The sequence below is a fragment of the Balaenoptera musculus genome, chromosome 8, assembly GCF_009873245.2.
Source record: "Balaenoptera musculus isolate JJ_BM4_2016_0621 chromosome 8, mBalMus1.pri.v3, whole genome shotgun sequence".
Classification (NCBI taxonomy): domain Eukaryota; kingdom Metazoa; phylum Chordata; class Mammalia; order Artiodactyla; family Balaenopteridae; genus Balaenoptera; species Balaenoptera musculus.
The window spans coordinates 32,988,539-33,004,105 of NC_045792.1; the positions used below are offsets into that span (position 1 = coordinate 32,988,539).

Below are 15,567 nucleotides of genomic sequence, written 5' to 3' on the forward strand. Positions count from 1 at the left end.
GAGTTTTTTACTAGTAATGTAAGAAAGACTTTTCAAGAATAGCTAGTAAACAGTTGTTTTCAACATTTGTGTCTGTTTATAAATGTTCAGTTTTCAAGTTATTGATCCAACTGCTATGAATTCAAGCTTTTTCTTGCTGCCAGTACCTGGCATAATATACTGGGAATTCTCTTTTTTTTCAGTTTTAGTTACATTTTTGCAGGTGGTGAACACAGAGAAAGCTTGGGAAAAAAACAACCTGTAAAATTTGAAACTCCCTAGTTGTTTCATTAGGTTTTGGATAGCCAAAGCTATTCATATCACATTCATGACTCTGGCACCTTTACAGGCCTCTAGATTAAATGGAGATTAACAACATTGAAATTAAACTCTGATACTTTGATGATTGATGTTGCTGAGCCTAAGACCTTGTTTCTTTGAAAGTAAGGATAAAAAAGATCACCTTGCTTGTAAATATTGAAAAGTTAACTGGTGAATGAAGCATCTATTTTAAATGTGAAATATGCCACCATGAAGAGTATATCTAAACTATCTGGACTCCAAGAAAACCTTCATACCACCCAATAGGTGGTGGGTGGAAATGGTAGGTACAGCAGTCACTATAGCAACAGCAGTAGGAAGAGGTAATTTTGCTTTCATCTCGCTTAATAATAGAATGCCACCGACTGGCATGAAAGACACCAGCATTTCCCTCCTAGAAAAATCCCTGGCAAGGCAATGGCAACAGCTGCACAAATACCAGAAAACAGAGAAGTGTTCTCTCTCTTGATCTCCAGCCCCAAATGTTTAAACTGTGTAAAGCCATACATATTTTTAATGGATTATATGCTTTAACAAAGTAAATTAAAAAAATCTTTATATATACATATGTTTATATACACCAACATATATATTGAGATATATAAAAACAATGTGATGTTGGCTAGCTTGATGTGAAGGAATGGCAAGAATGTTCCTAATTTCATTATCAATTATGAGCCATAAAGAATGTGATGTACTTGTCCATGTCTCCCTGTGTCCTTACTACAACAATGTGCCTGCAAAACTGTTGCACTAGCTTGTGGGAGATTCCCATTCCTTATTTATCATTGTAGTCTGTGTGCCTATGAACTTTTCTGCAGTATAGTAGGTGCTCAATAAATGCTTGTTGAATAAAGGAATATATTAGTGTGATGTTATCAAAAAGCAAGGAAAATATTATTATTGATATTTTTTATTAAGATTCACTAAGAGGAGAGGTATCAAATTTCAGCATCTTTCTTGATGTAGCCCAAATTGTCCAGCTTTTATTTGCACATTCACTTAAGTTTTAGTTTGCAATATTAACAGTAATCTTATAGTAATGCCAAATAAGTGTGATTGCTGTTTTCATAAGGGTGTCTTCATATATAGTTAGGGCAGAAAGTGGCACCTTTGTATTTCTTGCTTATATTGGAGATGCCACCATGAAAAAATGGGATTTAAAGGTCTTCTGATGTTCAGGAGTTCACCTGTTAAAATGCAAATCCCAGTGAAGTGACCCAATCTTCAACAGCTCCAGTAACTTTTGCCAAGACTGGGAGCTGAAAAGACTTCGTTCTTCCTCTGAATACAGCACTTAATGCTCATACCATGTATTTAGTACTTGTATTGCTTTTGTAAATAAAGTATATTTACAAAAGCAATACAAGCTTGAGATATATAGAAAACAGTTTGATATATATAGAAAAGTTGAGAAGCTATTAAAGAAAATTCCTGTATATTCCATACCCAGTTTCCTCTATTGTTAATATCTTACATAGGTATGGTGTGCTTCTTACCATTAATGAACCAATATTTACATATTATTATTAACTAAAGTCCATAATTTTTTTTTCAGAATTCCTTAGTTTTTACCTAATGTACTTCTTCTGTTCCAAGATTCCATCTAGGACACCATGTTTCATTGTTGTCATGTCTCTGTATATTCCTCTTGACTGTGAGATTTTCTCAAATTTTTCCTTGTTTTTGATGACCCTAAGAGTTTTGAGGGGCACTGGTCGGGTATTTTTAGAAAGTCCCTCAACTGAGACTTGCCTGTCATTTTTCTCATTATTGGACTGGAGTTATGGATTCTGAGGAGGAAGACAGCAGAGCTAAAGTGTCATTTTGCACACAGCATATTAATTATACATATTACCATGATTTATCGCTGCTGATGTTGACTTTAGTCTCCTGACTGAGGTGGTGTTTGCCAGGCTTCTCCTCTGCGAAGTTACTCCTTTTAGCTTCCCTTTCCATACTGTACTCTTTGGAAGTAAGTCACTAAGGACGGCCCACAATTAGGCAGTGAGTAGTTATGCTTCACCTCTGTGAGGGTGGATATCATCATAAAATACTTGGAATTCTGCATGGGAGATGTGTCTTTTCTCTACCATTTATTAATTTATGCAATACATGAATATTTATTCATAAATTATGAATATGTATTATATATATTATATGGATGTATATTTATTTTATACTTTATAACCCAGTACTATATTATTTTGTTGCTCAACATATTCTAGTTTTTGCAATTATAGCTCTTTCAGTTGAATTCTTTACCTTGCTGAGAAACTCCATTACTGTGGATTTTTTTTTATTTTTAATCACTTTCCTGCACTTACATTGCCTTTTTATTTCTATATTCAATTTTTCATGTCAAATATATTGTATACTGAGATAAGAATGAGACTATATTTTTCTGATTCCCTGCACATAATAGGTGAGCATTAATTATTTGTTCAATTATGATGATCTACGGTAAGTGAAAGGTTGTTTATGAGAAAACTTAAATGTGACCATTTAATTGTGGTCTTTAATTGTAGTCATTGTATTTGGCAATGGAAAAGATTTATAAAGGTGAAAATCAATGAATTAGTGTACAGAATGTGATTTGAAAAAAATATTTTTAAATGAGGTATTTTGTTGTTGTTATTGCTGCAAAAGATCAACCTCAGTACTATGTTGGAAGTATAAAATGTCTAGTGAAATTTGCCAATATATCAAACATTGTTTTGAGCTTGATGGACTTCTTTTATGGTAGAAAGGAAAATAAAACATGTTTTCAAGTTCAGAGTTTCAAATTTTCTGTGTCAATATTTTACTGCTTGCTGTATATTTTTTCTTATGCTTTTTCAAATATCTATCTCTCTATCTTTGAGAAAAGAATCAGATTATGACAGGAACCCATGCTGACATCATCCAAGCTTTCTTCTTTTAGAGAATATAATGTATGCAGGTTATATCAATGTCCATAGGTTTATATTCAGATGACATTTCAAATGATACCCACTTATTCTCCCAAGTTGCTACATAAGAAAAGATTTTGCTGGACAAAAAGCTTTATTTTTTTCTGTGTTATATTTTTGTAAAATTCTACATAAATCCGTTAAAGATACTGACTAAAGATGATGATAATAACGAGGATGACTATAATGATATCTAAATATATTCAATCTTGTTTTTGCCAGTGACAGTGTTAAGCTTTTTACATGAGTTATCCTCTCAACAATCCCCAAATGTAAGCACCTTCCCCAATTAAATAAATGATACAGTGGAAACGTAGAGACATTAAAAATCTTGCTTTGGGTTACACAGCTAAATGTGTGATGCAGGCAGAATTCAAACACAGGTCCCTCTGATTTCAGATCACGCATGCTCACACCATAACTCCTCATCTCTGCACATTTAGAGATAATGTCCTTTTAGGTATTTCTTTCCTTTATCTCTGTTCTCTCCACAGGTTTTCTTTCCTATGTGGTGTCTGTTGCTGACAGCTCATAACTACGAATGAATCAAAGCCTAACAAATGTGATTCAGCTTCAGGGTCTTTGAACTTCGAAATAAAAATAAGCCTATTCTAGCTCTCTTTCATGATGCCCCAGATGTTTCCTTCAGTGTGCCCTGCCATGTTGTCACCAGTGCCATGGGCTGATTAGGCAGCCTGCTGTTGTCAGTTGACTGTCAATCTTTTTTAACATCTGAGTCTCTGGGCTCTTTTGAAGCATCTAAGTTAACATATTGTTACAGAAACATCAAAATTTCAACCTTGTCAAGTAGTGTTAGTTGAAAAGAAAAATGAAAACTTTGCAGCTGTGCATTCCTTCCCCTTAGCAATTGAGGAAAAGAGAAGAGTAAGCATCTCTCTCTTATCATATGATAGATTAATGCGTGAAATGATGATAATGATACCTGACATCTACTGAGTATGATTATGTGCCAGGCACTGTGCTTGATGCTTTATATGCATTATTTCCTTTAGTTCTAAGAACAGCTCTGTGAGGTAGGAGCTATTGTGAACCTCATTTTAAAGAGGAGAAAACAGACTTAAGAAAATAAATAATATTTCTTAGGATGCTCAGCTGGTAAGTTACAGAGCTGGAATTCCAGTCAAATTTATTTGATTCTTGTCCATTCTCTTAATCATTATATAATACTCACTTAATCATTATGTATCACTCACTTAATCATTATATACTGTTATCACTGTTGGAACAACAGTTTTAAAGCATTTATAAATCTCAGTTCACATTTTGAGAATTTCCACCTCTGCCAGTCTTCAAAAGTGATCCTCTCTGGTCCCATTATCATAGACTACAGCATTGGTCAAAACCATGGTGAGAACCTCAAGAGCTATGTTATCGACTGCCCTGGTGGAAACAGGATGGATGAGAGAGTGTGGAGATGAATGTCTAATTCATATGAATGTCAAAAGAAATAAAAAATTTGATGTTTTAATCACACATTAATTTGTTATATTTGGTATAATCAAAATTATATTAAAATACATTATATATATATAACATAACTATGAGTTTAAAAATATCAAATGAACACCCATATACCAACCATTAAATTAAAGAAACAGAACTTTAGATTGCGATTGGGCTCTTCTATGCCTTTCCCTTCCTATCCCTTTGTACCATTACTGCCCCCATCATAATACATATTTAAATTTTTGTGCTTATCATTCCTTCCTTTAACAATCTTCCTCACATATGCTTATCGTGAGATATATTATTTAATTTTGAATTTTATATAAATGATTTAAAGTCAGCTGCCCTAAAAATTCTTTGTGCTCTGTTATTCATGTTCCTCTTTTCCCAGGAACCATTCCATGGTTTTGCCTTTTTCCAGAACGTCATATTGTTGGAATCATACAGCATGTAGCCTTTTCAGATTGGTTTCTTTCACTTCATAATACGCATTTAATGTTCCTCCATGTTGTCTTATGGCTTTATAGTTCATTACTTTTTAGTGGTGAATGATATTCCATTTTCTGGATGTACCACAGTTTATTCATCCATTTACTTACTGAAGGACATCTTGGTTGCTTTCAAGACTTAGCAATTATAAACAAAGGGGTTATAAACATCTGTGTGCAGGTTTTTATGTAGACCTGAGTTTTCAACTCTATTGGGTAACCACTAAGAAGAACAATTGATGAATCATTTGGTAAGAATATGTTTAGCTTTGTAAGAAACTGCCAGACTGTCTTTCAAAGAGCCTCTAATATTTTGCATTCCTATTTGCAATGTATGAGAGTTCTTTGCTGCTGCACATCCATCCCAGCAATTGGTATCATCAGTATTCCAGATTTTGTCCTTTCTACTAAGTTTGTAGTGGTATCTTATTGCTTTATATGTCCTGTTTTTCATTAATAAGATCATATATTTTACCTTATCTCTTTTTTTGTTCATTAATCTTGTTAGGGGCTTATATATTTTATAATTCAAGTAATTATATTTTACCATTGCTATTTTGTACGGTAATGTACACTTAACTGATTATCAGTTTACCAACATCTTGCTCACCATTTTTTCCTGCATCTTAGAACTTCCTTTTGAGTATATTTTCTTTTTTTCCTGAAATATACTCTTAACCCTTCCTTTAGTGTAAAACTATTGGTGGTAAATTCTCTCAGTTTTTGTTTGGTTACAAAATCTTTTGTTTTTTTCTAATCTCCTATTCTTGACGGATAATTTTTCTGAGCACACAATTCTAGGTTGACAGCTATTTTTTGTTTAGTACTTTGAGGATTTTATCTCCTGGCTTCTTTTGTTGCTATTGAAGAATTTGGTTGTCATTCTTCTGTAAGTGCTTTCCCTTTCCTTTCTGTTCTTAAGATCTTTGTAATACATGCTCTGTAGTTTCACTGCACTGTGCCCAGGTGCGGAGTTCTCTCTTATTCATGCTGCTCTGTATATATCCCACCTTTGGTATTCTGGTGTTTGTGAAATCATAATTTTCATGAATTTTGGAAAATTCTCAGCTACTGTATTTTCAGATATTTGTTCTTTCATTACCATTTCTATTCTCTTCTATACTTCAGTAATGGCAATTCTATACTTTAATCAATTCACTGAATATATTTCATTTTAAAAAGTCATATTTAATTCTTTTTCAAATCTCTTTGGTCAATCTGGAGAGTGTATGGATTCTCATTTATCTTTTATTATATTATCATTTTCTTTAAAAATTTAATTTCATAGTTATTTTATATTCTGTATCTGAAGTAATCTGTATTATTTTAAGTTTTAAGGGTAAAAATCTGATATTTTTCCTAGTTGACCTTTTACTTGTAACATTTTCTTCTGTGGTTGGTGATGTTTGATTGTTAGTTCATGTATAGTTCATGTTAAATTTTGGGAATCTGGATGCCTATATTCAGGATGCTTTCCTCCAGAGAGATTTCCATTTGCTTCTGTTCTGAGCCAAGAGGTAATCCGGCCTTGGGGTCATTCAATCCAGCTTCCAAGTTGTTTTAGTGTTAAAACAACTTGGAAGAGGGGCTAAAATGTAGCAGGACCATTTGAATTGCAGATATTACCTGATACCAACCTTTACCAACAATTCAAACAATATAAGTAATATCCTGCCAAGAACTAGCATTTCCTTCTGGAAAAACATGAGTATGTAAGACACAGTTTCCTATTAATATTATCTCTTTTTTTCTTCAATAAGACATGTGTGATTTCTTATTAACAGACTGTGAGTCTGAAAAGTGTGTGGAAACATTGTTCTTAAAGGAAGCTGATTCATATTGGGGGTTCCCCAGTTTTACGTTCAATGGCACAGTTGGAAAATATTGACTTTTCTTATTCTGCAGCCACCCATGCTTCAAAAACACATAAATTTCAGGTTCATTTATAATAAATAACTTAGAAAGACCAGGTATATCCTAACTGATTAGACACCTTTTTGTTTTGGTTTTGGTTTTTGACAGGCACTCTCCATCATCTTTCTGTTAGTAAACACCATAAGCACGTTTACAAGGAAGCTACGTCCAGGTAGGTCATTACTTTTAGCATCTCTTTATACAGGAATGAATAAGTTACAGGTTGTTCTTTCTCAAAGTTTTTTTTTTTTTTTCTTCTCAGATTTCTTCAGGAGGTCTGGTTGCTGGGCCATAGTTATGAACATATTATAGTTTTGAATGTATTACTGACTGCAACATTTGCCTTCAAGCCAAATCTCTGTTATTAGTTGCTTAATGTTCACAGCCCAGCTCTTGTTTTTAGCAAAGTCTTTCTTCCTCCTTTTTTTTTCTACGGGGGTGAGTGGCTTAGAGGGAATGCATTCTTAGAGATTTATCCCACTTTATGCAAGTCCAGCATTAATTATATTTTAGGAAGAGTACTTTGTCTTTTAATGTGAGAGTTTCTTGGGAGTGTCTAGAGCACTTATTGATGAAAACTCTTATCTAAACTTTAAACTATGATGATTAAGGGTGTGATCTATGTATGAAGTCACTTTACAATTAAAATTATCTTCAGCACTGGACATTGTTAACATTTTGTTCAGGGACTTCACAGTACCTAAATCATCTTTGCTAAAATAAGCTAAGTCATTTCTGATGGCTTTGTGTCAGGTTGTATGCCCATCTACAATTTCAGTGCTAAACTGTACTGTCTAAGCCTATATGTCAGGGTTCTGTTGTCCCCATTCAGGTTCAGCAGAGTAGTGACAAACTCAGTGCTGTGTTTGATCACCAGTAATAACTGGGACTGTAATCTCTGTGATGAACAAGATGAGATAGGAGGAACTTAAGTGGGAAGCTATAGAACATTATGAGACAATGCTGTGCATCTCTCAGATAGGAGTCTGTGAAATAAACTGCAAACTCTGCAATACATGGCTGGAGGGGTATCTGCCTTTGCTACAAATCACAGTAATGACCGAAAACCTAGCACCAGCAGCTTCTGTAACACTAAAAAATCACTGCCTCAGGGCAGATTTAGTTTATACCCAGCACTTACCAAGCAAGTTTCTCCTTTATTTTCTTTTAAAAATAATGACATAGTATACCCTACCCGAGGAGTCAAGATTTTTTTAGCATCACTTAAATCCTTTTTGACATAATGTACACTATTGATTGGAGAACAATGATGCTGTAATTCATAATAATGGATTTCAATGAATTTTAAAAAAGCATAACTAATGTAGAATCAAAGTGACTTTCCCTGGGAAATGCACCATGAGCTTTCCCATGAAAAACTGTAAATAACAGTTATATAAATCATTTCATAAGGATCTAAAAACATTCTCCTTTCTGGCTATAATTTTTAAAAGTTTGGGGCAGGAATTTTGTTTTGAGTAATCATTGTAATTCAACTGTTGAAATTTAAAAAAAAACCCAAAAATGGTTTCATTTATTGTGTTTCCTATTTTACAGTGTCTGGAGCTTGTAGATCAAATCCATGTCTTCCAGCATCTTTTGTTTCTAGACAGCTTTCAGTGCAAAGGGCTCTCACTAGTCACACCTACAATTCCAAGAACTTGGCCATATTCCTGCTGCTGCACAGTCTGTCACAATGTCTGATAAGTCACAGATGTGTGCTAAATAATTACTGCCGGTTGTAATTAAAACTAGCTTGCAACTCTTAAACTCAATTAATACCTTCATAGGTGGCCTTAATTTCTCACTGAATAGCTTCTAATGAAGCATGACAGTTTTTAGATGTACTTTATAAATTTTGTTTCAAAGAGTGAGACTTTTCTCTTTCAACATTAAGAAAAATTCATAAAGTTTCCTTCCACTCTCTCACAAATAGATGGTTGAAATAATTTGTTTCTATCTCTGAAATAACATTTTCCATACTTAAACAGAGAGGACAATTCTATTATTCCTAATATTGTATAATAATGTCCTTGGAATTCTTGACTGAGAAGGTGATTTAGGCAAATGATTACATGTCACACCAGAGAACATTTGGTAAAAGTCAAAATCAATTCATAATATTATACAAGATGCTGCTAATTTTTTATAAGCCTCAATTTCAAGTATTTTTGTAAAGTTGAGCAAACAGCACAAATATTATTCTCTTCAGACATGCTTCTGGCATGAAGTAAGGATGTCATCAACTCTGAAAAAACTTCGAAGCTTATTTTAATTGATGTTATATCACTTATGGTGCCAGTCTTTTGGGGCCTTGTTGTTTCTGTTTTATTGGTCATGAGTGAAAAGAATACGAATACAGTAAAAGAGAGTGATTCTTCTTAGTGTTTACACTGAATTTTCTCATTCCATGAGTATTACTGCAGAAAAAAATGTTACCTGCATACATTTCCATAATTTTTTAAACTTATTCTTAGAGGAAAAGAGAGCCAATAGAGCAATGACAATATTAATGCTTTAGCTCTTCTATTTATATTTTAAGTTAATAGTTTTTCGTGATTGAAAATATATTCAATTATTTCACTGATCTTATTTGAGATATTAATAGACACATGCAATGCATATGTGGGGAAATGTAATATATAACTAAGTATAATGAACCTGAATTTAAGAACAGTGAAAAGAAGAAGGGGAAAACTGGCTGGCCAGTAAGGAACCTACATTATATTAAGAGAAGTTCTCATGTATGTAATTAGTTTTGGTTTTTACTTTTTATCCTTAAGAAGGTCAGGAAGTTAAGCAAATAAATATTGCATCTGCTGAAAGCAAGTGTAGTTACCAGTGGTTGCTGCCATCATCTGCAGCTCTGTGGAGTCAATAAGAGCATAAACTTCTGCTAAATGCACAGAGCATCAAATCCCAGCTCCCACACTTACTAGATCTTGAGCTAGTTTCTTAAACTCTCTCATCTATGTAATTCACTGTAATATATAATTTTTACCAGCTCACATAACGTTGTCATGAGTATTACATGGAATGAAGTGTTCATAGTATTAAAGCACGGCTAGCACATAAATAAACTCAAAAAAATGGTAGCTAGTTGTATGTTTTAAATTTAGGACACAGAGACATGAGTTAAAAAAAGTAAAAAACAATTCTTGTCAAGTCTGTGTGTGGAAATAACACAAATCTGCAGCATCTATAAATCTCTGGATGGTGTCAGATTTCATCTATGTTTATCTGTCCTGTCCAATTTCAAAATTCCCAACATCCCCTAAAAGCTACCAATATGTACTACCTGGCCTGGTGACATAGTTCATCAGTACAAAGAAAAATTGAATTTTACAATGACAGGGCAGAAGAACTTTCACAAAATTTTTTTAAACTTTCTTTCAGAAAGACTTCTTACTGTTCCATTTAGCTAGGTCCCTGCTTTTCCCCACTGCTTAATCAGCAATCATCATCACCAGCATTTCTGGAAGTATTATCTCAAATAATCACAACCAAAATATTGGATTGGGGCAGAAAGGTGTTTCTTTGAGTGTGTTGGGTTTTTTTTTTTTTTTTTTTTGATCATGTTTCCCTTGCTCTTTTACAATGCATAGTCACTTATTTTATGTAAGTCATCACTAGCTTGCATTGTTGTTTAGAATTTGAAAACATTCTAAGTTGTGTAACAATAATTCATCCCTGCTTTTGGTTCTTTTCCACCAGGTCATTAATAGCTTTCTCTTAATCAGAGTAAAATCAGCTCATTTATCTTTTACAACAAAACACAGAGGAGAGGCAGCCTAAAAGAAAAAGCAGAAAGCAGACAAGAATAGGAGCCAGGAGATTTGACTCTAATATCAAAGCTCTCACCAGTCAGTTCTGTCATCATAGAAAAGCATTTTTTGGATATAAGTTTGTTTACCTCTAAAATAAGGGGTTGGAAGAAATCATCTCAAAGTTCCTTTCCGTTCTATGATTCTAAATGCCATCATATTTTGGTGTAATGTATAACGTATGCTACTTACTTAACAGAAAATAACTGGTGTGGAACTTGTGGAACTCCTTGATAAGTAATTACTAAGGTAGACTGCATTGAAGTAGACTGCTCAATATGAAGTTCATTACCATGCAATGTCACAGAATCCTACCCTTCAAAGTAATAAAATGGAAGATGAGAATTTTGTGCATATTCTCAAGACTCTTGATGGCAAATGGTGAAATAAATTCATATTTTACTGACATGGAAAAGGTGCACATTATTTATAAAGTCAATAGGCAATTTGAACAGATTCAATAGTCCTGAGATGAGTTTAATAAATAGGTAGATTAAAAGTCTGAAATACCAATGCAGATACTGTACTGTATAATGCTGCATGTATAATGGTGTTGTACACTACTACTGCATGCAATTTTAAGCAATTAAGCTAGACTCAGCTATGTGAAAAACTGCCTTCTCTCTATGCTAAAATAGCACTGTCCACATTTTTTAAATAATTAAGGCTATTAAAAGATAAACATACAAATTAGCTCATTTTAAACTGTTGATTAGAAATGCAAATATAAAATTACCTTGATTTTAGACTTTTTTAATGCTGTCAAATCCACAGAAAGGAATTTGTCTGTCCTTTAGGAGCAGAGAACTTGGTTTCAGTAAGTTTAAAAGGCAGACTAAATGAGCAGAACTAGTTTCCACTTGGTCACATGACTATTGAGCCAGCGGACCTGAATTCAGAAATAAAATTTCCAATGGCTTTGAAAGACTAGATTTTTATTTCCAATGACGTCTGTCTGAGTAGTTCAATTGTCCACTGGCCAAACGATCTATTTAAACTATTGCCTACCCTTTTAGATTTCAGGAAACTTGAGCATTTTCTATTATAAAGAATTTTAGAGTCAATGAGAATAAAGTTCCTTTTTTAGTTATAAAAGAAGGAAAACACTTTTCAGGTTAATTTCCAAAGGGTATTAAAAATCCATATTAATGAAACTATGGAAAAAATTTTATTCCATGAACCTTTCAACTCCATTTAGAAACATCTATAATACCATGGCATCTAATTATCACTCCTACAGCTCTTTTTTCCCTTGGGAGTTCAAAGCAGTTTACATAGTTAATTCACTTTAACAGAGAAAATCATGTAACAGGATAAAAGAAACTGAGGTACATAAAAGTTAAGAAATTTGGTCACTATTATATAATTGGTGATGAAGAAATGAAATTTATTGTTTGATGTAAGAATAAGGTGATGAGGTTCAATCATATTCTTCCACTTATATTCTGTGCGATATTGGGAAATAACTTAATGTCTTTGAGTCTCATTAATTCAGTGTAAAACTGAATAATCTTCCTTATTTGGGGTTACTACAAGTTTCAGGGGCATTGAAATAATTTATATTGGAAGGTTTGTTAAGTTATCAAATGCTACATTTATAAAATATTGTATTCTTAACTCTTCTACTGCAGTCTGTCAAGAAGGATAAATTATTTATCTGATACCTGGACCAAAAAGTTTGAATGTTTCATGCTTATTGTACTGTACAATTTAAACATATATGTATTCAGACCATCTCCCCATTACATTCCTTATGCAACTGGGACCCCAGCCTTAAGAGTAGTGTGGAGGACAAAGCTGAATAGGTCTCATGTGTTGCCTAGAGCAGAGAAGAGAACCACATAGTCTGTGTTTTAAGCACAATCACTGAGGGGAACCAAATGTCAGGATTAGAATAAAATCAATCATAAGATATCAGGGGAGAGAATAAAGGCATAGTTAGGAGACAGAGCAACAGGTCAGGACCTGAGGGTGCTAAATAATAATAGTGACAAAGAGTGCAAAATATGGTGAAGCAATAGGGTTCCAGATGCAGGTCCTGAATAAGAGGCCAGGAGAATTTCCATGGAAGTTGGCTGCATGGTACAGGGATCCTGCTCTCAGTTAAAGGTACAGGATAGGCTAGACGAAAGCAACTATGCATATTAAAACCAGAGAGGGGTGTCAAAACTTATTAGCTTTCTTTCAATGAGGGATCATATGGAGTCTTTCACTATGCATAATTTTGTCAAGATATTATTGATACCTTATCAATGTCCAGCCTGGAGGGGTGAAAGGGAGTAGTGTTAATGGACATCAAATAAGAATATGTTAAACTTTTATTTTGTATTTTTCTTAGGTGAAAAATCACTTTGCAAATATTATATATTTGTATATAGAAATGTCTTTGTGTAATAGTGCTCGTTAAATATAGAACTAAGCTAATATTTTAACATTTATTTAAAACATGAGGAGGCTGCTTCCTTTATTCAATCAATCATTCATTCGGTAGATATACAGTGAGTATCTACTCTGTGCCAGGTATGTATTCAAGGAAGATAGTCTGAGTTTACAGCCTTTTAGAGAGACTACTTGGAATGAATGATTAGAAATGTGTTGAGTACTACATGCAGCACATTTTTGGAATGTATAAAATAATGCAAGAGGTCAGAGAAGTACATATACCTGAGAAAGCTGAAGCTTGGCAGGAGCTATATTATAAGAATATAGTGCAGTTAAAACTAGGAATACACATGGGGAATTCCCTGACAGCCTCGTGGTTAGGACTCAGCCTTTCACTGCCATGGTTGGGATTCAATCCTTGTTTGGGGAACTAAAAGTCCACAAGCCATGTGGCACGGCAAAAAAAAAAAAAAAAAAAACAACCTTGGAATACACAGCCACATTTATAGTTTTTCATCCCTTATTGCTATAGGAAAATTTATGACCTCTTTATTGTTCAGTAATAATAAAAGAAGCACATGAAAATAATCAAATAGAAGAAAATTAATAGTTTGCTACTTTGCTCCCCTTCAAATGCAGAAAGTTCTCTAATAATCAACTTTGAATATATGAATAAATCTAGATTCAAACTAAACTAAATTATGAACTAAATTAAAATTGAGCCAACATATGAAAAGAAAAATTATCCTCAGTAATTATTTTTGAGGGTCAATAGCATTGTTATTCTGAGACTCTTGTGTACGATATGGGATGAAGTAAATGAATAATTAGGAGTTATTCTAATTCTATCATCCCCAGTAGCAGTTAGAACCGGGATTCTCAACGTGGAAGAAGAGATAAGATGTTGTTCAGAAAAGGCTAAGTAAAAAGCACTACAATCCTGGATTTGGATTGCAAGTATCAGTATGATCTACTCATGAGATATTTTATGCTTACTAATACTGTAGCAATGAGTGCTTCTAGTAACCTATGTTCTTTTTTTTTTTTAGGTTATAAATCACATTTATCAGTTCATTCAGTCCCATGTACTTTTAATTCCCGTTGATTTGGATGAAGTCATCAGGTTTTCCCATTTCAGTGGTATGATCTAAAAAATTTTTTTAATTGAAGTATAGTTGATTTACAATGTTGTATTAGTTTTAGGTGTGCAGCACAGTGATTCATACATATATATATATATATATATAGAGAGAGAGAGAGAGAGAGAGAGATATTCTTTTCCAGATTCTTTTCTCTTATAAGTTATTACAAAATATTGAGTATAGTTCTCTGTGCTATACAGTAGGTCCTTGTTGGTTATCTATTTTATATATAGTAGTATGAATATGTTAATCCCAAACTCCTAATTTATCCCTCCCCCACCTTGTGTTCCTGATATATCACTTCCAGTAAAAGAAATCAGAGCACCTAGGAGAAATGATCAGCTCCAGATCTGGGGCTTGTCATACCAGATGGTCACAATTAGGATCATATTGAAAGACGCCAGGAGCCAACTTGAGGGGACTTCCACTAGCCAAAACGGGGAAATTTGAGGTTCAAAAATGATAATAATTGCAATTGGTTGAACTATATCCATATGTTTAAATTCATTAATTCCTTTGTTATCAAAAAACTAATTTTTTATCTTCAAAGAATGATAGAGAACCAATTTCTTAACTTGGAATTTGGCAATTAAATAAAGGCAAAGAATCAAATATTTATCCTGCTTTGTCAGTATGAATTCTACCATTAGGTAAACTAATACCAAAGAAGACGGAAGTGTCTCTTTATTAAAGCATTCCAACTAACAAATAACAGATAAATGATAGATTTAGAATATTATCATTTTGCAAATTCAGTGTATTAATGGATATAGAAACCATTCATCAAGACAAAAGGCTACCAAACATGGTTTACTTTCTGTGGAAAGAATGCACCACCACCATCAAAGGGATCAAACCTCAGTCTGATCAAGCCTCTGGATCCAGCTGCCAATTTGTGGGAAACACAAAAGGTCCAGCAACATGTTGAACTGCATTGTGAGTGTGCAATCAGAAAATTCCAGACTGTAGGAAACTCTCCAGGTCAAATGACCTAGATTTTTCAGCAGATGAGTTGTAAGTAAAGGAAAAAGATGAAAAGAGAACTAAAAAGATATATCTTCTTTAAAGATATGCAAAACCAAACTATAGGGATAAATAC

General features: G+C 33.5%; 1 protein-coding gene across 1 annotated transcript in view; it reads right to left on the bottom strand.

Moving 5' to 3' along the window:
* Positions 1 to 15,567, bottom strand: part of CNTN5 (contactin 5) — a 1,373,994-nt gene that overhangs the window by 459,861 nt on the left and 898,566 nt on the right. The window lies entirely within an intron of this gene.